At 33.6% G+C, this 23,905-nt stretch overlaps 1 long non-coding RNA gene across 7 annotated transcripts; it reads right to left on the minus strand.

Annotated features, from left to right (window-relative positions):
- Nucleotides 1–3,172: 3,172 nt before the first annotated feature.
- LOC120080312 (uncharacterized) lies at nt 3,173–6,703 on the minus strand. Of its 7 annotated transcripts, none has more exons than XR_016530051.1 (8): nt 6,208–6,701; nt 5,563–5,757; nt 5,349–5,441; nt 5,055–5,144; nt 4,574–4,677; nt 4,217–4,286; nt 3,536–3,666; nt 3,173–3,450 (listed from the first exon to the last, which is right to left on the minus strand). It is a non-coding gene; the product is annotated as an uncharacterized LOC120080312 (long non-coding RNA). The 7 variants fall into 7 exon arrangements; XR_005482466.2 differs by having other exon boundaries at nt 5,062–5,144; nt 6,208–6,700; XR_016530050.1 differs by having other exon boundaries at nt 4,217–4,677; nt 6,208–6,703.
- Nucleotides 6,704–23,905: the final 17,202 nt, after the last annotated feature.

Below are 23,905 nucleotides of genomic sequence, written 5' to 3' on the forward strand. Positions count from 1 at the left end.
CACAAAAAACTAAAAATAATAGTCCATATGTAATCATTAGAAGAAAACAGCAAAGCATAAAAGTGGCTAACATTGAGTTGAAGTGGAATAAGTAAAGAAAATGTACAGAAAATCCCACCCAATGTCATATATTGAGTGTTTTTAATATAAAAACAACTTTTTCAATAGCTATTTTGTATTCCCATTACAACATTCTACTTATGAAGACATGTTTGATAATCATTTTAGAATGGTGTTACTCATTTTTTTTAGGTCTATAAAATTAGATCCATTTAAAAATGGAGATAGGACGTTTTTCTATTTTCAAATGAATATTATTTCAAATTAAAAATGATGTTATCCTATTTCACTTTATTTTTTCTTTAGATTATGTATATTCATTCTCTAATTTTTCTCTCTAATCTCTATTTCCAACTTTATTTAATCTCTCTACTTTAGCATGCTATCTCTTTTCCTCACTTTTTTTTCTCTCTATAACTTCCTTTTTTAAATATCTCTTACTTTTTTCTCCCTCTTTTTATATGTACTCCTTTGATCACTTTTTTTCTCTCAAAATTTTGTCTCTAATTTGTTCTCTTTAAAGTATGTATTCCTGAAGTTTCTCAATATGTATCTCACTAACTTTGTTTATTTATCTAATTTGAATTTTTGCTTCTTTGACTAAAATTTTGTCTCCTTAGCTTTTAAATTTTGTTCCACTCTAACCATTTTGCCCCTCCCTGCCTCACATTCTTCTAAAAACTTTTCTTTAGCTCTAAATTTTTTCACTCTTAAATTTCTGTAATGATAGAATGTGGTTTCTCATACAAAACATAGATGTCCTATAAGACATCCTAACAAAATCAGAAATAACAAAATCAACAAGATAATATAATTCGAGACAAAAATGACACTTAGGACAAAAATTGGCCTAAAGAAAGGGAGTTGTCTTGGACCTAGCCTAAGCCAGCATGCTTGGCCTCGACCAAGGCCGAAGCTGAGCTTCACAAAACCCCTACGACCTAAGGGATCATCCTAAGCTTGAAAAATGGCTAAAGAAAGTGTTCAGCCTCAACTAAGGTCGAGGTTGACTATAGAAAACTATTAAATAGAGCATGCCCCTCAACAACACTCTAGCCTAGAAAGCCAAAAGACAATCCTAATGCAACTTCGAAACCTTAAAGGGAAAGTCTTAGGCCAACTACACCTATGGATATATCATAATAGCTCCAGAGAGGGGTAATTCCCCTCACATACATAAAGTTCCTACTTGCTACATAGATCTCTTTGCTAACTTAATCATTAGAGCCTGTGTGGCAAACACCACATTGATGTGCATATTTTTCTTGTCTTGTAGGTAATGATCTTACCTGAATTACAAATTCATGGTTGTTGCCATAAGAGGATTAGGTACATATTTACCTTGTCTAATACTTGGCATCAACAACCACAACTAATAAAACCTCAAGATCGTGTGAAAGGTCAATAGATCATCAAGACATGTTTAGAAAGCATTGCTTTAAAGATGATTATTCACTCAACATATGTCGGTTGGAAGCATACTAAATCGAAAATCTCTATAGGATTCAACAACTAATTCTGGTAGGTCAACAATCTCAAACGACTCAAATCTAACAGAGTTTTTGAATAGTTACTCTGAACTCAACTCAATATCAAAAAGAAAGAAAAAAAGAGGACAAGATAACTCTTCAAATTGGAATGAGATACTTAAAAAGAAGAAACTGATTGCTATTTGTAGACTAACAATTTCGTAACTCTTCAAAATATAAAATAAAAATAACTATTGAATAATATGTCAAACATAACTCAATTTAATAGTTATTTGACCAAATATATAGACAATGATTAATTTTCAATATTAACAAATTGAATATAACAATGATTATTTTAGTACTATAAATGATAGGGAGATTCAATTCATAGTCCTCTTGATCACTAACACATCTGTAATCAGTTGAACTATGTCCGTTTTTAATAATATAAGAATGAATTTAATAGATTAAATTCATTTATTTTTCACTTGTTTCAAAAAATCGCAATAACACCTGATAGGAACAACATGAATTATCAGTCAGAGGTGTAATAGAAACAAATTTGTCATTAATGAATAAAAAGAAGTATTTTGTCGGTACATACCCCAATGAGAAATTTATGTATATATTGCTATCCCTAGATATACTTTAATTTTTGTCACTAATGAAAAACTCTTGGAGAGAAATTTCCCTTGTTTGCACGTAACAATTATGGTGATAATGAAAGATTTTTTTCATTGTCTATCTCCATGAAAATGTATTAGAGCTCTCATTAATTTGCACACGGCAATTCTTAACAATTCTCTCTATCCTACTTTAGTACCTTTCATCTTTCGAATGACACTTTTTTTTTCTATTTTTTTTTCAACAAAATTTGAATAATTTCTAGTTCAATGAAATATATTATAAAGATTGTGCATTGGAGAATTATATTTTCTTAAGTTTCTTGTTACTGTTCCATCATTTTTAGATAAACATAGGTTACATCTCAATGCCAACTCATGTTCTTAGAAAAAAAATATCTATATAAATATATATGGTATATCAAAGTTCATGAACTCAAATGTGTTCGGTTCAAGAATATTAAACTTAAAGTGAGACATCATCTTAATGACACATGTTGAGGATATCCCCACATCAAAAAGATGAGAGATTTGACAACTTTTATAAGATATACGAGTTATTCTCTTCTTATTGTCAATTAGTTTGAGATCGAATCTTGGATTGAATGCAGCTTACTTGTATTTCTTCTTTTACTAAGTCTCATATAATGTTAAATCTTAATTTAATATTTTATGAAACTTTCATGTATGTATATGTTAAGATTTGATTAAATCACTAGAAGAAATTCGGGCTTTAATATCAGTTGACAACCAACATTAAAGATAGTGTTATTAAAGCCCTTTATTGTCGATTGCCTTTAATGTCAGTTTTAAACCGAAATTAAAGGGCTTCAATAACACAACCTTCAATATCAGTTGCAACCGACATTAAAGACCTTCAATGAAATTTTCAACCGACATTAAAGCCTGTGTTTTTTTTAATTCTTAACCGACATTAAAGCCCGAATCTGTCCGTTTTTTTTTAAACTTCGTTGTCGAATCCATTTTTTTGGTCAAAAAGTATAACATGACACATCATCATCGAACGCTGTGGCTATGATATATTATTCATGTATGGATTGTAAATATATTACATTTAATCCACAAATTCTGCTATAACATTATAATTTAAAAGGCCGTACAATAATTCAGGCCTTAAAAACACAAATTACAAGTAATACAAACATTATGATTTTACAAACACTATAAGTTTACTGTCCCTCTCCACTTGGTAAGTATGGATCCTTTCATAATTCTTCTTGAACAGACCCCTCCAGCTTCAGCAGTGTCTAGTTATAGGCATCTTTGTCTGACCACTATTGTTCAAAGGATCACAAACAGAAAAGATTTAAAATAAAGGATTGAAAGTGAAAATATGATCAGAATTTATATTCAACTAACCGTGTTTATTAGGAATGTGCATAAATGGTACATTCAAGGCAAAATTCTTGTAGTGAATGTGTTGGATCTAGAGTTCCCCAAGAAAAAGCATAAAGAGGTTGCGATACCAAATCTTAACTTCTTTGTTGTACCTGCAAAACAAGAAAACTCAATAGTTGAATAAATGAGAGAATCTTCTTTTTCAAAATCTTTAATCCTTTTTCAAGAATCTTCTTTTTCAAAATTTTTGACAGCATAACGATTCTACCACAACAAAACCAAAAATTTACCTTGAACCTGTTCAAAGAAACACACTCCCAAAAATATTTCACAATCACTTGTTCTCAACAGAACTATCAGAATTCCCAAAAAATGAATATTCAAGAACACATACATCAATAAGCAAATTTAGCTCACAATGTACTTCAAATCTCAAAAGTTGTAATAAAAACTATCATAGTGCATGAATAACCTGCAAACTACCATAATGCAATCCACAAAATCAAGCACCTTGAATCAAATCTAAACTACAAATAAATAGTACCCATGAATCATAAATGGGTGTTACATTCTAATCCAATATGGTCCAAAGAGAAATAAGCACACCATAACTTATCAAACAGGAATTTCCATATCATTAGAGTCACTTGAAAATACTTAGAAACTGTGCTTAAAACTGCAAGTATTAAAAAATGCACTTACCTTGGACAATTTTTACGTGAATTCCTTGCTGTTGCAAGAAATCCATCTCCTCCCCACCCCTTCCAAACACCTAAAAAACACACAAACAATACCATTAAAAGTATATGGTAGAGGAAGAGATTGAGAGAATACAAATGTGAGGAAACTTCAATCAACATGAAGGCTTGAATTGTTATTGCATGTTATCCATTAGAATCTTTTATTAAAGTTGGCCCCCTTCCATAAACGGAAATGTAACCATGAGAAAAAACAAAAACTTGTAAATCTTGATCCAAACAAGAGTGAGAATTTACTTTTAAAGTATAGAATACAAACAAAAACTTGTAAACTATAAAATACAAACAGAATTGCACACACACTAGTCATTATATAGTGTTTTCCAAATAGTCTTTCAATTACTCCTTCGTTATGTTCTCTCCACCATCCACCATAGATTTGATCCAAATTGAAAGCATGACTTCCTACAAGCAGAGAAAAATGGGCAAACAACATATAATAAGAATTCAACATATAATAGGAAAGGAGGAAATTAGCATCTCCAACTAAAAAGTTTTACATTATCCATATAACTAAAAAGTAAAAAAACCCCTAAAGCAACACCAAAACTTCAAGCAACTAAAAAGCACACCAAACAGATTCATTTAGACAAATAATGCATAAATATAAATTACCAAATGATGCCTAAAAAGTTTCACTACCATAAACCACTCAATGGAAGTCATAAACAACTAAGCTATGACTACCATAACTGCAGGATAGTCATAGCATTCCAACACTGAATCTAATCCAACACTTTTGAACAAATAGACTTTTAAGATAAGCATATTATAAATATTACCTTATACCTATTATTAATGTTGTTATGAAGTCCTTTTTGTGTTGGGTGCACCTTCTCCACTTGTTAACCTTCTTAAAACATGTCCATTCACTACAAGAATTTGCGGAGGAATCGGTCCAGTCAACTTGTTATTGTGAAAATCCCTTCTTAAAACACGTTTCCTGACTAAGTGTATATTTCATTCTATGCAGCCTACCCCCATGTAATTTGGGTATATAATCAAAGTAATTATTTTTTTTTTTAAGAAAATGGTATCACCAAAGTCCCTCATAGACACCAATTGAGGCTGCTTACTTGAGTGTAGACCAAGAAATATCAAACTTTAGATGAGTACAAGAACGATCAGATGCAGGTGTATGGAGCTCCTTCCTCACAACCACATTAGATCTTCAAGCAATAAAACAATAAGTTAGATTCTTTCTACTTCTTTTCCATATTTTTAAATTTTGCAGATGGAGCAAGGTGGTGCAAGTTAAACTCAAAACTCAATATATCAAATTCTCAGAACCTGAATGGAAGTTAAGCATCATGTACAACATGACCATTTGCATTCATCCAGTTCTTGTTGTCATCAGTCACATCTACAGGATCATAGAATACCACTCGATATTCTGATATGGCAGCCGTGTAAGGTGTGGTCACTATTGTTACATCATCCTCATTTCGAAGCAATTGATCCAACTCAGGCCACAAAGATTCTCACCTAAAAAAATAGTAAACCATGAAAGTATGAGTGGACAATCTTCTTGAATATACTTATTCTTATAAAAGCTTATATAGTTCAAATAGGGAAACAACAAAATCCCATTTTAATGTATAAATCATTAGTTGGAAACTAAAATCAACCTCACCAAGTAAACAGCCAATAAGTGAATGCTTAAAGTAGATATAGCATTTAGAATTTAGTCTCTCCATGAGTGCTTAAAGTTGTTGCTATTAACACAACAATTTGGAAAATGTAGATCGGAACATTAAGTGGCTAAAAGAACAAATAAAATTATTGAGTAGATATAGCATTGTAGTAAGCATCACTCTTCAAATAAAAAGATGCAAAAATCTAAGTAATTGTACTCCACAGACGGCGAGAAGATTTACGGACGGCGAGTCGTATATACGGATGGCGAGAAGATCTACAGACGGCGAGAAGATATACCAAGGATCTACGAACGACTGGACAGATCTACGGATGGAACACCAGATCTACGGACGCTGTGTAAGGTGTGGTCACTGTTTTTGCAAGTCGTATATATGGACAGCTGGACAGATCTACGGATGGAATGCCACGAACGCCGGATCCACTAGATCTATAGACCCATCGAATGTATAGATCTATGGACGGTTGGATGGAACGCCATGAACGCTGGACCCATTGAATCGGAAAAGAAAGAATGCCCACAAAGCTGTATGGCCGGACGGAAAGAGACGCCAGACGGAACGCCGGACGAGAAGAGACGTTGGACGCTGGACAGAGACCCACGACAATGACAACGCCCACGAAATCAAAGATCCGTTGTTGAAGATCGGACTCTACATTGTTGAAGAAGAGAGGGTTTGGTAAGAAAGAGTGAAAGGAAAAGAGAAGATTTGGAGAAGAGAGGGTTTGGTAAGAGAGAGTGAAAGGGAGGGAGAATATTTGTTTAAAATGAAAGAAATTTTTTTAATAAAGTAAGAAAAAAAATTGAGACCTAAACCGACATTAAAACTGATCTTCAATGTTGTTTTAAAGCCGACATTAAAGATCCGTTTTTTTTAACCGACATTATACATCAAGTTTCACTTTTTCCAACTGACATTAAAGTCCAAAACTCTTGTAGTGAATCCTAAGTAGTAAAATGTTCTATGATTACAATTATTCTTTTTTTTTTTTCCCTCTCTTTTTTTAGGTGATTACAATTCTTCTTGTTGTCTGTCATTTTGTACCTATGAGAAAGACCAAGAGAAGAAAATACAATTTGAAGATAAAGCCAGTATGATTGAGTCATTCAGCTCAAAAGGCTTGTCCGAGCTTCTGAAGACGAGGTCAAGGCTAGTTTGCCCCAACTGGTTCCCCCTGCTTAAGTTTGATCCAGCCTTCCAAAATCTTTTTGGTAAAATGATAGAGAATACTGTAGGTTTAGCTCCACTAAATATTGAACATGTTGACTCTATATCATGTAAGTCTATCTTTCTTCCCTAAAAATTTGTTCTTTACCTTGTGCAAACAACTAAGTTAAACTTTAGAGTGTCTTTGGTAAGGACCACATTAATATGTTATTGTTATTATTTCTCATGTGATCTTTTCTCTAAAATATAAATTTATTATAGTAGCACGTGAATATCAAGTGAGTTTTCTATATTAAATTTTACCATCAACCCTTCTAACTTTTTAAATACCTTTGATAATTTATATCTCACGGTTTGATTATTGAATATACTTGGAATTTAAGCGTTAAAAGTTCTATAGATTAGTTTTCACATACAAGTTCAAATAGTGTTAAATATGATTAGTCTCCTAAAATATCTATGCACCATCTCACATCTATGTGTAGATCGATGTGTATATAAAAAATTAATATTATAAAATTAAAGTAGATATTATTTGTAAGCAAGTCATTAGTCAATGACAATTCATTGAATTTTTTTAGTCAAGGTAGTCGGCCTCATAGAGTGCCAAAGATCTAACCTACACGAGGCAATAACGAGGCTCCACCTATATTGATTCATTGTCTCTTTGTGCCTATATAACTCTTCTTATGTGGACATTCAAAAGTAAATTCAAGTTTTCTTGTTGAATGTAATTAATTATAGAGGCAACAATTATGAACATAAAACACAAAATTGTGTCTTAAATGCATGTGGTTAGAGGATACTTACTATGTGTAGGATATATGTTTGTTGTTAAGATTGTTTTTGTTTTATGTTGCTAGAGAAGAGATTAAGATCATCATTGTAATTGTGATAGAGATGACTACTGATCAGTTATAGTCTGATTGACATTAAAATCAATATCGAATCGACCTAATTGAAATTGATGGTTTGGTTTAGAAGGTTGGTAGGATGGACACCAATGAATTTTTAATTGGTTGCTTCGAAACAAACCATCAATCTCTTATTTTCTTTCTCTCATTTTTTCTTTTCATTTTTCTTTTCACCTTTTAAAACATATATTTTAAAATATTAAATTTTATACATTTATTTCAAAGAATTTTTTAAGTTATTAAATTATACCATATAGTTTTCTCTTTAATTTTTATTTTTATTTTACCCTATTTCAGTAGTATCTCTTTATTTTAGTTTAAAAAATTTATTACACGTTTGACATCAATTGAATATAATTAAGTATCTATTTATTTTAATTTTAAAATTAAATTTGATTAATTAGATTTGATCTTTCTAGGTTCGTTGACTAATGACTTTGGATTGATCGATTTCAGTTGATTAGATTTGTTTTATCAGCTCTTAAGTCGCCATACAAAGCTAACACCAATCCTAGAGTATTCTACACATTTATCTAATTTTTATTTAAGTTAAAACTACAAATTGAGCTCCTTTTAGCTTTAATAGTTATATCTATTTAGTATTCCTTAAGTCCTTATAAGAATTTGTTACATCGGTCCTAAACCTAATTATAATTATATGCATATCCTTCTCTTTTTAATTAATATTATTAACTAAACGATACGATATATAATATATCATGTCATCAAACAAATGTTGGCAAACATTATATATTATATGGTATACAATGTAGCTTCTTTTTCAACCACCATACAATCTCTTTTATAGATTACACGTCACTCAATTTTATTTTATTTTCATAGAGTTACATCCAAACTTAAGTAATGGATATGAGAAATATATTAATTATATTATATGGTTGGAATTCGATCAAGAGTATATATTATATATAGATATATATAGTTGGTAGATAAAATGAGATATGAGAGTTTACTATCATGGGGTGTGAGTGGACCAATAAGAGTAGGGAAGTTCACGTGAAGAGGACATGGTGAGGTCCTCCCCTTCACGTGCATATGCTACCCAACAATTTTACATTTTTCTCAATCTTATGTCTCTTTCGTCTTTGGTCCCACCCACGTGGATTAAGGGGAAAAAATATCTCTCCCATTTTCAATATCATTAATTAAGATTTTATCCTAAACTATTAAATGTCGATATCGATAAAAATTTGAGGGGTCTCATCTTTATGAAAATGTCAATGAAAATATATCAATAAGATATCAATGTCGAGTTATGAATATTTTCTTGTAATAATTCAATTTTTAAGTTCATGTTTCATTCAACGTTGAGAGAATAACAAAGAATGATTGTTTGGTTTTAAAGTTTTCTGGTAATGAATGGAAACAAAGTAGCAACAAATATCAGAATCCGAAAGGGTTAGATTATGTGAAGATATTATATTTAATTTAAATTTAATATTATCATTAATGTGGTACCGGTCCTTATATATATTCTCTTCTTTAATTTTTTAGACTCATTATTTTATTGGACTAATTAAGTAGAAGGTAAATTTCTTAGTTAAACACCATGATGAGAAGTGTCTATATAAAGATTAGACTCTCGAGATTGGTCCTCTCTCTATCCACTAGATCAAGAAACCTAATAAAGTTCTAAAGGTAGGCTAATTGAGAGAAACACAACCACTTACAAAAGGAGAACCGTCAAAAGTAGTCCTCTAAAATTTCCATCTTTCACAACTAGCACAATTTTTAAAAACTAATTGAAATAGTTTTTCCTCATCCTTCCTAACCGAGATTCTCTTAATCTCCAAGTTTTTCTTGCATCAACTCACTTGATTTCAACTTGCTACAGTTGTGGTATTTTGCAATTCCCTTAGTTGTTGGTTTAATTAAAGGTTGCATTTTTAAGTTAGGGTAGAAACTATATGACAATTTGAAACAACATGTTGTATTTTCTGACTTTTACATGTTTTTAGCTGTGTTGTATTTTCATTACTTTGTTGGGGGATGTCTCAGTTCTCCTAGCAACAGGTTGAATCTCGCCCGCACATGATTTATTCAATCTCTCTCGAGATATGGTTTGGATGTTGAGCATTTTGAGGCATTCTATTTTTTGTCTCGCTGTCGATCTCGTTTGAGATGAGAACCGAGACCAAACACATAATGCTCGAAAACCCTCAAGCTCGAGGCATACTATTGTTGTAGGCCCGAGATTCATGCTTATTTCAAACAACATTTTCAATCTTGATCCTCGATCTTGCACAGTGATACCACCTAAAATGTGTTATTTTGCTCAGTTTAATGTGGGATCGTTGTGCTATTGAATGTGATTAAATTGGCTATTTTAAAGGTATCGAACACCTAAAAGGTAGAATTGAACATTAGAAAGAAAGTGGAGCTAAAAGGGAAAAAAACGGAGCCTTGATGAAGCAACGAGGTCATGAGGATGAGAAAAGATGAAATACCCCGACGATACATGCCGCGCAGGGCTCTGCCACTAAAAACAATGGCTGGCATAGGGCTCCGCCAATAAACTCGATGCACGATCGTGTAGAAACGACTACTAACGCATAATGAACTCGATACGCTCATTCAGTCTCTCGATTAGTAATCTGATTACTTGTGAAATTCATTATCCTGAGAACTTTGAAATCATATTTCTTTTTATCTCACAGTTAGTCATAAAAGCGACTAACACCACCTACTAAGGTAGTTATGGAAGAAAAATAAATATCAATTAAATTAATAAATTATAAATAAATACAATAACTAATTTATCATATTATATTTATAACCATAGTTTTAATATTACATCATATGCAACATATAAACTATAGTTCTTTTTCTATTTTATGGAATTTAATATAAATTACATTTATATTAATTTCTCCAATCAAATAATAATGTATCAAATACATTATATCACTTATATCATATATAATTTAATTAATTTAATTATATCATGTATAATAAAATTCACTCTTATTAATTTGAATATTTTAAACTTAACCAAAAACTGATTCTCAACTTGAATGCATTGAGCTACCAAGAAGACCTTATGGACCTATAGCTTGAAGCTCCAACGATACGTGAATAACTGACTAAACTCTTTAATCACGATATCCACCATCCGTTAACTGTCGGACACTCCACTAAAGACAAACAGCTGCACTCTTCGCACTATAGATATATTTCTGTGTCTATTGGATATAACCAATCAATAGTTTGATGACCCTTCACAAATTGCTCGTAAGTATAGCTGGGCCAAATTACCGTTTTACCCCTGTAGTTACATCTAACTCTTTGACTACCACTGATTCCTCTAATGAACAATAAGTCATAGTCCCACTATAACTGAGTCCTCTCTTCCCAAGAGAGGGTGTGGCCACTATGTTAAAGACCCGAAATAAGTCCTTGAGGGAACAATTTATCTACTTACACTTGCATCGCGGAAGGAGTGAATTCCATCTTGTGAAGCTGAGTTTCCAGCTCCCCAATCAGACGAATTTCCAAAATGGTAGGCTTGTTGAGTTGGCAATCTGGCCACTCTCACCCATACAAATCAAAGGATCACCTTCATGAGTAGGAGTTCACAACTCACTCAGGATTCAGATCATGTCACCTATGGTCATCCTAGTGAAATGTAAGTCTTTATTATCAATGATTTTATATAGAGAGACTAATAATTTCATGGTCCGATCTTATACAAACTCTTTGCATAGGATAACCCCGCTTGCATGTCTCCACATGAATGATCAGGATCAGATCGTTTGTAGCACTTTACAACACTTGTAACACCTACAAAGCAGGTCGGATCTGTAGTGTCACAAGGATAAGGTACCCAACCTTATCCATCTACTACAAACCATTTAGGTTATTATTTAAAAAAGATCTACATGTATGTATCTACATACTTGTTTAAATTTACATAAAAGAACCTCAAATAGTAGTTTATTGGATTAAGTAAATGCTTATAAAATAACACTTATTTTATTAAACAATATGTTTATACAGACTTTACAAACTACGAGATTCTAAGGAGATTTAGGACACCATTCTATAAAATCTCCCACTTTTCCTAAACCCTAGGGAGATTAATGTACAATACAAAGATAGTACAAAATACAATAAACTAAGGCATACACTATAACCCAGTAACATCTCCCACTTGCCTTAGAAAAGTTGTTGCATAGTCCATCGTTCTCCGATGATACTTGAGGATTGTTTTGACCGTCGTCTAGTGATCTAATCCTGGATCGGACTGATGTCGATCGATAATCCCTCCTCCATAGTAAATGTCAGGTCTAGCACATAACATTGAATAGATAAGGCTACCAACAGCCAATGCATAGGGAATCCGTCTCATTTCCTCAACCTCTTGAGGTCTTTTAGGACATTGTTCCTTAGACAAAACAATTCTATGCCTAAAAGGTAATAAACCGTTCTCAGAATTGTGCATCGAATATCGGACAAGCATCTTGTAAATATATGATGCATGAGACAAAACCAACCTTTTGTTCACGATCCCTTATGATTTAGATCCCTAGAAAAAACTACGCCTCTCCTAAATCTTTCATTTGGAATTAGGCAGCTAAACATTTCTTAACGTCGGTCAAAAAATCTACATCATTCTCAATGAGTAGGATATCATCCACATACAGCACAAGGAAAGCTACTGAGCTGTTGATGATTTTCTTGTAAAGACAAGGCTCATCAACATTCTGATCGAAGCCATAAGATTTTATCGCAGTATCAAATCTTATATTCCCAGATTTAGATGCTTGTTTCAATCCATAAATGGACCGATTAAGCTTGCAAACTTTTTACTTTTGATCTTGTTTAATGTATCCTTCTGGTTGAACTATGTAGATGGTCTCGTTAAGATTACCATTCAAAAAGGCAGTCTTGACGTCCATTTTCCATTTCTCATAGTCATAATATGTGGCTATGGATAGGAGAATCCTGATAGACTTTAACATAACAACAGATAAAAAAGTTTCTTCATAGTCCACTCCCTGAACCTGGCCTGATACCAAGCGAACGAACTCTAAATTATAGAGGACCTTTCACTGGAAGCAAATCGTTCCAAACTCCATTGTGAAAGAACTTAAACATTTACAATCATACAGAAATGATTATGTATTAATGATAAATTACAGCATGGTTTTTAAATAAATACAACGGATCGAGTATACCTTTGAAGAACACTTTCTTCACGCATTTCCCTCGACCGTCAGTAACACAGCAAACAAGAACTCGAACGCAACGATAAAAAACTCGAACTCGATCTTCTTCGAACCCCAACAACGAGTATAACTTGATCCTCGATCAATTGAACACAACCACACGATTACCTTGGTATTCTCGGTGTGAGAATCCAGGAGTTATGGGCTCTAGATGACTTTGAATAGAGGAAAAGCTTAGAGTAAATGATCGAGTATGCGATCACACAATCGTATAGAAGATGAAATCTATCGTATAGACTTGACGCTCGATCGTTTAGTAAATGAGTACGATCATATAGTAAACTCAATGCACGATCGTGTAAAAACGAGTACTATCACATAGTGAACTCGATACGATCGTTCGGTCTCTCAATTAGTAATCTGATTACTTGTGAGATTTGTTATCTTGAGAATTTTGAAATCATATTTCTTTTTATCTCACAGTTATCCATAAAACTATGTAAAACACTATTTATTAAATGACGGCTGAGCGAGCTAAACGATCGTGTAGTGTTTACTAAACGATCGCATAGCTTTTCTAGACCATCGCTGGCCCAAGGTACACGATCATGTAGAGTCTATAGGCGATAGACCGAGCTAAACGATCACATATCTTTTGCTAAAAGATCGCATGGTTTTATCTAAACGATTGGGCATCGACCTATACAATAGGTCTCCACCATCTCCCACTTGCCCAGTCGTATACGCGATCGTTATTTCCTCTCTTCGTCTGCCTCACACCAAGTCCAAACGAGCCCACCCTCTGAATTCTCACATCGAAAATACCAAGGTCGCCTTGTTGGTGGTGTCAGACTCAACTCGACACCGTTGAGGTTTTCTGGAGGCCGTTCGTGGTGCTGTAGAGGTCATTCGCTATTGCGGAGGAGTTCGTGACCGAGGAGATCATTGAGGACGAGTGCAAAGTGTTCGTGCAGTGTTTGTTGCTGCGGTGTTGCGGTCGTGTAGATCGAGCACTTGTGGTGCTATTGTTCGGTCAGAGTGGGAGACGCTACTGCATTTGTGCATAAAGTTTGTCTTTCTATGCATTTTGAGTTTATACATGCTGTAATTTCTCTGTATAATTGTATAACAATTTGTATTGAAGTTGACTGTAAATGTATTGTTAATTCATGATTGTAATTTGGAATAGTCTTGCTTCCGCTACTCACGGAAATCCCGTTTCCGATTTCCTTTAGGTAACACCTTCGTCAGTAAGCCTCCCAAGTCAGCTTTTGAAGAAACTCGTTGAATAGTGATGTCAATACTATATGTTTATCGTCTTCATATAAAAAGACTATTGGCTAGCCTTGTGCATCATCAATATTTTAACATGATTTAAAGTAGTTGTTAGGATCTTCTTCATAAGCTGCCATGATATAAAAAATAGTTGGACTATATTATATTGTTCATTAGAGGAATCAGTGATACTTAAGGAGCGAGATGTAACTACAGGGACAAAATGGTAAATTGGCCCAGCTGTACTTACGAGCATCTGTGAAGGGTCATCATACTCATGATTTATTATATTCGATGGACATAGAAATATATTTGTGGTAAAAAAAGTTTAACTGTTGATCTTTAGGGGAATGCCCGGAAATTAACAGATGGTGGATATCGTGGCTAAAAAGTTTAGTCAGCTATTCACGTACCATTGGAGCTTCAAGCCACAAGTTCATAATGTCCCTTATGTAGCTTGGATAAAGTCGAGAATCAGTTTTTGAGTCAGTTTGAAATGTTCAAATTAACAAGAGGGAGTTCGATTATATATGATATAATCGAACTCGTTAATTATATATGATATAATTGGCTAAATGTATGAGATACATTATTTTGGAGGAAATTAGATATAAATATGATTTATATCAAGTGGAGGATAAATTACTATAGTAGATATATTATATCAAACTATAGGGTAAGAATATAATATAATTATATTCATTTATTAATTAAATTAGTTAATTATGAGATAATTGGCTGAAATATTCTCCTCAATCGTGTGTTAGTGGGAGAATCGGTATTCGATTATTGTAACCGAAGAATAAAATGAAAATTTGTTTCTTTTTGTACAAGGTTCGTAAAAATTTGCAATCGATGTGAAAACATCTTGATCGCTTAACTGAGAGCCTATATGATAGAGCTTCATCGTTTAAATGACACACATCAACGTCTAAACGATCACACGCCTTTCCCTAAACGATTACTTAGCTTTCCTAAAAGATCGCCTAGCGTGCCGCGTTTTCTAAATGGTCGTTTACCTATTACTAGATGATCACTTAATAAAACCTACATGATCGTGTAGCTTTCTTTAAACGATAAACATCCTCGCTATACGATAGCTTTCTCTCCAACTTACTTATCGTCTACATGATCAGCTCGTTTCTCTGACCTCTACCAAATTCACTCAAGACTACACTTTGGATTCTCACTCTGAGAATACAAAGGGTTCTAAGTGGTGGTGTCGTCCCCGCTCCTGCTTGCTCGTGCTTATTCGTGTTGTTGTCGTTCGTATAGACGATCGTGATGCCGTAGCCTACTGTTTTGCTGGGCAATAGAGAACATAGAGGTTCTTCCACTACGTTGAGTTTGAAATTGAAGAGAGCTTCAACTGGTATGTGATCTCAATCCCTTATATTTTATTTATTAAAACATGTTGTTAATTAGTGTTAATTTTCATAACTATTGATTAGAATGTGTGTGTGGTATTTTGGTCACAATGAAAACGGAAAGATCCGAACGTGCTCATGGATGCTCTTCATTAAGAGATCCTTCAATTGGTATCAGAGCTAGGTGATGATATTCCAATTTCATTGTTGCAACGAATTGCATATACATTTTTTGTGGGTGCATACCTGCTCTATTTAAGTGTTAAATTGTTGTGGAAGTGTGGATTAATGGAGTTTTCTGGGATGTTGGCCTCGGTTTTATTTATTTCTTTTACATTTTTGCTTGATTGTAAAGGCCCCTACGTTATTGGGCATTATTAATCTTTATCGAGTCTGTAATTCAATGTCAGATTGAGTCTTAAGTCGTTCATGAAGAAGATTGGAGAAAAGGTTATTGTTCTTCGAGGAAGAAGACGATCAAGGGTTGATGGGGTCGTGTAGACGATGGGGTAAGCGATCGCTGACGGGTTATGTAGACGATAGGATGCTTGTGTATCGTTTAACGTGTGGGCACTAAGCAATCGTTTAGCTCAGCAAGCTTCATCGCCTAGTAACTAACTAAACAATCGCTTAGCAACGCATGGTAAATCATACCTTTCACCGCGTTAAGCGATTGCCTAGACGATCAGGCTTCGCAGCCTCGTTGTCGTCTAAGTGATCGTTTAGCTTTTTTGTCTATCGTCTAATGTGCGCTGGGTGGTTGTTTACCTTTGGCGTTTACTAAACGATGGAGTTCTTCTAGTTGTTCAAGACCCAGTTCGCTTGTGAACCGATTTTCTTGAAGGAAAATGTAATAGATAGGGTTATTTCATTCCGATTTTTTGTAAAGACTCATCCCAGTACATTAATCCTTAATTTATTACATGCGATGTATGGTTTTTATATGTCATGTGGTATGCACATATAGTAAATGCCACCTTAGGTTATGCATTAGTCATGCATCATCTCTTTATTGTAAATGTTATAATTTAGAGAAGCATAATTTAATTATGTAAGAGCATGCTCATGCATCATATAATATACGAGTTATACTTATGCATGTATAAAAAGCATCGACATGCATCATCTTTATATTATAATTGTTATAGTATAAGGGTGAATGGAAAACATGTTTTTTTTGTTATTATGCGTATATAAAAGTTATGTATAATAATGACTGGACATTGCATGAAGCATGACACATAGGTTACTTTATAAGTGTTATAAACACCTAGTTGTGTGCAATATTTTTTTTTAGTTGTATCTTTAAAGATTAAAGAGAAAATATAACTAAAAGCAATAAGAAAGACATGCAGCTTACTTAGGCTTAATTCATGTTTTAAAATGTTTAAAACTTGGATCACATAGACCTAAGAGCACTGTTCTAATATGATTAGCAATCCTAAGGCTTTAATCTTTTAATTAGTTTAATGGGATTAAATTGACTAATAAAAGGTTAAAGTATAGCAAATCTATCTATAAGGGACTTGGAAACTTATCTGGAAAGGTGAATTAGATAGATTTGATGCATGCAAGTTAAGGACAGTCCATTAAAGTGTTTAAATGTGACTACTTGAACTTGTTCATATTTCATAGACAAAAGTTGTTTATGAGCGGACTTAAAAAGACGACTTAGACTAAAATCAGTAGCCAGATTGTCTATGTTAATGAACCCCTAGGTAGAACCTTCAGTGGGAGGTACCTGGGGCATAAGATGCTTCACTTAAACCTTTCACATTTCTCTTAAATAGTCTACACCGTGAGATCTACCCTCGGCCTCGAGGCACCTTTGGTGTGTTCCCCTAACGTTGATGCCCTACAGTCTCGTGTCCTGTACTTTGTAAACTGTTTGTACGAACACTTGTGTTGTATAATATATGATATTTAATTCACATCTTGATTTTGCTCGGTTGTATGTTTTATATGCTTTACCACAAACCAATAAACATAAAATCCTTTGTTATCTATATGTAACTTAAGCATGTATGTGGTGACATATAAGTGAATCATGTCTTGAGTGATAACAAAAATGGTCTATAGTATATGGATATAGGAAAGAAACTTTATCCTGGTAACGCTACAGATGCGGCCTACTTTGTGGAATGGTCACAAGTGTTGTGACTTGTCACAGATGGTATGATCCTAATCATTCGTGTAGGGACATGCGAGCGGGGGCGTCCTATACAAAGAGTTTGAATAAGACCTGACCATGAAGTATTAACGTCTCATTATATAACACCATTCATGACAGATACTTCACTTCACTAGGATGACCATAGGTAACATGATCTAAATCCGGAGTGAGTTAGAAACTCTTGCCATTGAGGATGGTCCTTTGATTTGTTTAGGTGCGAGTGGCAAGTTGCTGATTCAAACCTACCATTTTGAGGATTCGTCTAATTTGGGAGTTGGGAACTCAGTTACACAAGATGGAATTCACTCCTTCTCCGAAGCAGGGGCAAGCAGATAGATAGCTCTCTTAAGGGATAAGTGAGTTAAACTCATTATTTTTTGCATTTTACAATCCCCATTTTATTTTTGGACTTTTCATTCTCAACCACACCAAATCCCTTCTCATTTACCGCTTTATCTAGAAATTTAACTTGCTTGAAACTAATCTTCGCACTTCTCTATAGTTCGACTCAATCTTGCTACTAAGACTATTAGTTAGGTTAAATTATTGATCAAAGATTATAAATTCTATCTGATTGATTGAAGGCCTAAAAAATCTTCGATCCATTAAATTGGCATCATTGCCAGGGAAGCCAATTAGTTTCAACTTGTTTTTTTCTAGTTAAAGCTTTCTTTTGCTTTGATTTTATTTACTTTGTATCTTTTTTCTAGCATCACGGAAGAGGTTTTATGTCAATATGATGCGTTGAATGCAAGACGTGCTGCTCAATGGGACGAGGAGGAGGTAAGAGAGCTCAATGACCTTAAAGGTTGTATTTTTGAACTAACCTCTATTATCCAGGATTTGGTTGTGTTGCATGAAAGTCCTTATCCCGTCGTGCCTAATATGTTAATGCATGATCCCTCTGCTGACTTAGGTATGTTCTTAGATGAAATCATATTTAACGCTACTAATTTCTCTTTTAAGTATTTGTAGGAAAACCTTCGTTGGCAGCAAGAGTTCTCGAGCTTTCAATAGGAGAGTCTCTATTCCAGAGTGGAGGCTAGAACTCACCTTCAGATCTTGAGTGAATTGGTCACTCGATGCATTGAATTATTTAGGTAGCAAAAAGAGTCGTTGTTACAACCATCCTTTGAGACTACCAAGGCATGTGGTTGTGAGGTATCGTACATCGACAGCCAAGTGGAGGAACAAATTCCTCTAACTCTAAGCCAAGGTATGACAGTAGAACAAATTGTTAATGAACTTGCTAACAACTCTTCTCAGTTACAACAGGAAGTCTAAGTTGGATTGCAATGCTTGGCTGATCGTGTCACCGAGTTGACCAATCAATGTTGAGAATGGAGAGAGAACAAGAACAGAGAAGTGCTTATACCATTGAGGCTGAGTTCCTGGAGGAGTTATACTCTTTCATCGATGATGATGTTGATTTCTTCCCACCATGCCCGAAATAGTATGAGGTTAAGGTTGGGCTCAACCTTTATCTCGAAGAGCCTTATGTGATAGAGTTAAAGACTACAAAGTCTCATTCTGTTCTTCCCTCTAGCATTTCCCTTATCTTTGGGCTTTCCTCTCTTTATCCTTCTGTTTCTTTATTTTCTGCTGAGTTAATCCAGTCTTTTGAGTCTTTATTTTTATTTCCTTTTTCTTTTATTTATATTAATAAAAAAATCCAAAAAGATCTATCTAGTGTCTTACAAATGCATGAGCACCTGATAGGCTTAGGCTATATTGACTCAGCAAGAAGGTGAAAGGAGTAGTTGAATACTCTCAACGGAAAAGATCGTGCCTCAATTTTAATTTTATAGAACATCAATATTTCATAAGACGGAAAATAAGATAAACTACAATCTATTATGCACGTTTTCCACACAATTGGAGAGGAAGAAAGGATCAAAAGATCACTTATCCTTGAAGTCCTAGTTCTTCACAAATCCTCTCCAATCACGAACCATTCGAATCTTTCCCTTAAACGTGCAAACACAGCAACGAAACTTCAAAATCTACGACACTACCATCAGTTCTCAAGTTATTCTCAAGTTAAAGAATCACTGAGAGGTGTAGGCTTTAGTGATTAATTTTGGGTGAGGGAAAGTAATTTTCTTTTGAAAGAGAAAAATCTGCAGAAAACTTCACTAAGAGAAATCGAATGAATCTAAGGTAAGAAGAAGAGATTTGTCCTCTTCTTAGAATCGTGAAAAAAAAAAAAAAAAAAACTTCACGTTAATTATGAGAGATTAAAGGGGGAGATAAAGTGAGTTAAAAAAAAAATAACTCCTCTGAATTATTTGAATTCAAAATTCAATAATAATTAATCACTTATTAATTAGTATATATATATATATATATAGATAATTATATTAAACCAATTTTAATATAATTAGAATATACTATATGTTATATCTCATATAGTTTATTATATCACATATAATATAACCTATTGTTTATTAATTTCTCAAATAAGCTATAGAATTAATATGAATCATATTATATTAACTTTAACCAATAGTTATTGTATGAATCACGTTCAAATAATTAACATTTGAATCATATCATATATTTATTTCTCTAAAAAAAAACTTTATATTATAATGCATCATATACATTATATTAATTATATCTCATATAATTAATTTTATATTATAATATATCACATACATTATATTAATTATATCCTATATAATTAATTCTCTTCAATTAATTTGAACAATTCAAATAAATCCAAAATTAATTTTATTCTCATTAATCCTAACTGAGCTAACGAATGGACCTTATGAACCTATAAATTGAAGCTCCAATGGTACTTGATTAATTAATTAAACTCTTTAATAAAATTAATTAACTTTAATTAACTGTCGGTCATTCACTAAATACAAACATCTGCATTCTTCGCACTACAGATATATATTTTTTCCATTGAATTTAATCAATCAACAAAACCTTGACCCTTCATACATTCCTCGTAAATATAGTTGGGTCAAAATTAGCATTTTGCCCCGGTAGTTTCATCTAACTTTCCACTGATCCGTCAAATGATCAATTAGTTATAGAAATTATAACCAAACCCCTTTCGGGCCAGGAGAGGGTGCGACTCCATATTGTTCAAGCCCCAAAATCTGTCCTTAAGGAAGTAATTTATCTACTCACTCTAATATTAGGGGATGAGTGAATTCAACTCCCGAATCAGATGAATCCCCAAAATGGTAGGCTTATTGAGTCGGTGAAACTGGTCACTCTAATTCATGTAGATCAAAGGACCACCTTCATAGACAAGACTTCATAACTCATTCATGTAGATCAAAGGATCATCTATGGTCGTCCTGGTGAAATGTAAATTTATTCTAGTAATGGAGTTATATAGAGAGACTATTCATTTCATGGCCCTATCTTATATGAACACTTTGTATAGAATATCCCCTCTCACATATCTCCACATTATGATAAGAATCAGACCATTCATAGCACTTTACAACAAATATAACAACTATAAAACAGATTGTATTCATAGTATCACTAGAATAAGGTACCTAGCCTTATCCATCTATTACAGATTGTTTAGGTTACTGCTTAAACATGATCCATCTATATTTCTCCACATACATGTTAAAGTTATAGAAAATAACCTTGGATCTTAGTTTATTGGTTTTTGTAGGTTAATGCAACTAAATGTCAAATAAAATACCTCTTATTTTATAAGATAAATAAAATGTTTGTATAATACAATTACAAACTAAAAGACCGCAGGATTTAGGGCATCAACCCCAACAAAAGAGATTAGAGAAGCACGATAATTTCTACATACCCTGCTAGGAAAATCGCATCGAGCATAACGACATTAAATATGTTGTGCTTCTTGGAGGCAGACAAAAATTTAAATTTATTTTCCTTCTAGTTTAGCGGTTTTTACTTTCATAGTTTAATTAGCCTTTTCTTTTCTCTTTCTTATGTTTAGAGGAAAAGGAAAAAGTTGGGGAGAAACATACTGCCACCATCCTATGTGCTTCAAATGTTTTGGGAAGGTGTTCTGTATCCCTATTATCTTTGTCCTTACTTTTCATTGTTTTGAATACATTGGGGACAATGTATGCGTCAAAAGTTGGGGGTGGTTGGTCATGTTAGGGTTGAATGATGTTGTGACTTGGTTGAGTCCTTGAACATCTAAACTCAGATTATATACGCATGAATTGTTTGTTCGTTTTGTTGTTTGATTCATGATTAGGACAGTTGATGACATGATGCTTTTTGTTTTGATAATGTTTACCCTTAAGGAAGATGGCAGCATATGGGATGATTTTGAGCTCTCTTTATTTTCTTTAAAAAAAAAAAATTCTTGCCTCCTATGCATGTTTCAATCCTTTACCTTTCTGTCTTAATCTCTTTGGATGTTACAATCGAGTTATCCAACCTATAATTTTGTTATCATTCAAAAAGGCCTCATTGATTAGAGAGTGTCTTACATGATAAGTTGTAATATAATACTAAGGGAGAAAATTAGTGATTACATGCCTGCTAAAAAATATTGGAGCTCAAAAGAAAAGAAAAATGTTGATGAATAAAAATGATAATGAAAAATATAAACTTGTAATGTTATACTTGACTAAGGGTAAACAAAGCTATTTTTATTGTGATCAGTTAGGCCACTTATGAGAAAAGGTGGGTACAGTTCCCTGCAATGAATGTGTAGTGGCTCCAAGGTAAAAAAAAATGCAGATTAGGGCCCTTAGAATTTTATTTTAGACACATTAGTTGATATATTACTGTCTTGATTGTTTTGGTGCTTGATGGTTAGTGCTTAGGCCAAAGTAGGGAGAAAACAAATTGAGGGTGATATAGACCTTTTTCAATTTTATCATGGTCTAAGAAGAAGGCTTTGCATTTTCTCATTACATGAGTGGATTAAGAGAATTTTTAAAATTGTCTACTTGATTGAATATGCTCGTGTGATTTTATTGCTTGCAAACATTGTTCTAAAAATGCATTGAGACTTAAGTCATGAATCATGCAATTGAGCAAACATTTTATCTTGTTGTTTGTTTTTGCCTTGCTCAAGGGTGATCAAGACATGCAGAATTCTACACTATCCTAGGCCTACTCTAGTGAGATCATGTTTTAACTTGATGAAGTGTGAAAAAGTTTACTGATCTCGGTGCTACTACAGCCAAAGACCAGAGAGATGTCAAATTCTTCAAGCATCTTAGTGTCGATCTCCAAGATCTATGAATAAATTTTTAATATCAATTTCGAGCTCCCTCGAGATGACGCTAGTATAAAATCTATATCTGATCTTGAAGTTAAGCTCCTCTGAGGTCAGCTCGAGATAGGCTTAAGATTAAAAGATAGACATTCTGATTTCCATCTCAGGGGTCAATTTGCTCAAGATATGCCTGAGATCATAACTTATAGACCTTTGTCCTTCATCTCAGGATCAATTTGACCGCCCAAGATCAAAAAATATAGAAACATATATTTTTTATGTTAGTGACATCTTTGTGATAGAACTGAAAATATGCTATCTTGCTCCACTGAATTCGAGGTTGTTCCTAAATTTTATATATTTATTTGATTATTTTATAAGTTTCGAGCATTTGAGAGGTAGATTTCGGCATTAGTGAGAAAACGGTTCTAAGACGGGCCAAAATGAAACTCAAATGCATTAATCGACAAAAGAGGTGAAAATGACCAAATTACCTCAGAAGCCATGGTTTAGTGGCGCTGCTATGCACCATGCTTAACCCTTCACGAAAAGGCCAAAGTCTTGCAAAACTCACAGTGACATGACACTCTGAAGTTTGTCTGCATGTAATTCCCATCAACGTCGCGACGCTACACTTTAGCATTGCAGCGCTGTGACGACTTTTAGCCACTTACAGCTGTTATATCTACATTTGAG

This window comes from Benincasa hispida, chromosome 6, assembly GCF_027475165.1.
Source record: "Benincasa hispida cultivar pf3 chromosome 6, pf3_genome.v1.1, whole genome shotgun sequence".
In the NCBI taxonomy this organism is placed as follows: domain Eukaryota; kingdom Viridiplantae; phylum Streptophyta; class Magnoliopsida; order Cucurbitales; family Cucurbitaceae; genus Benincasa; species Benincasa hispida.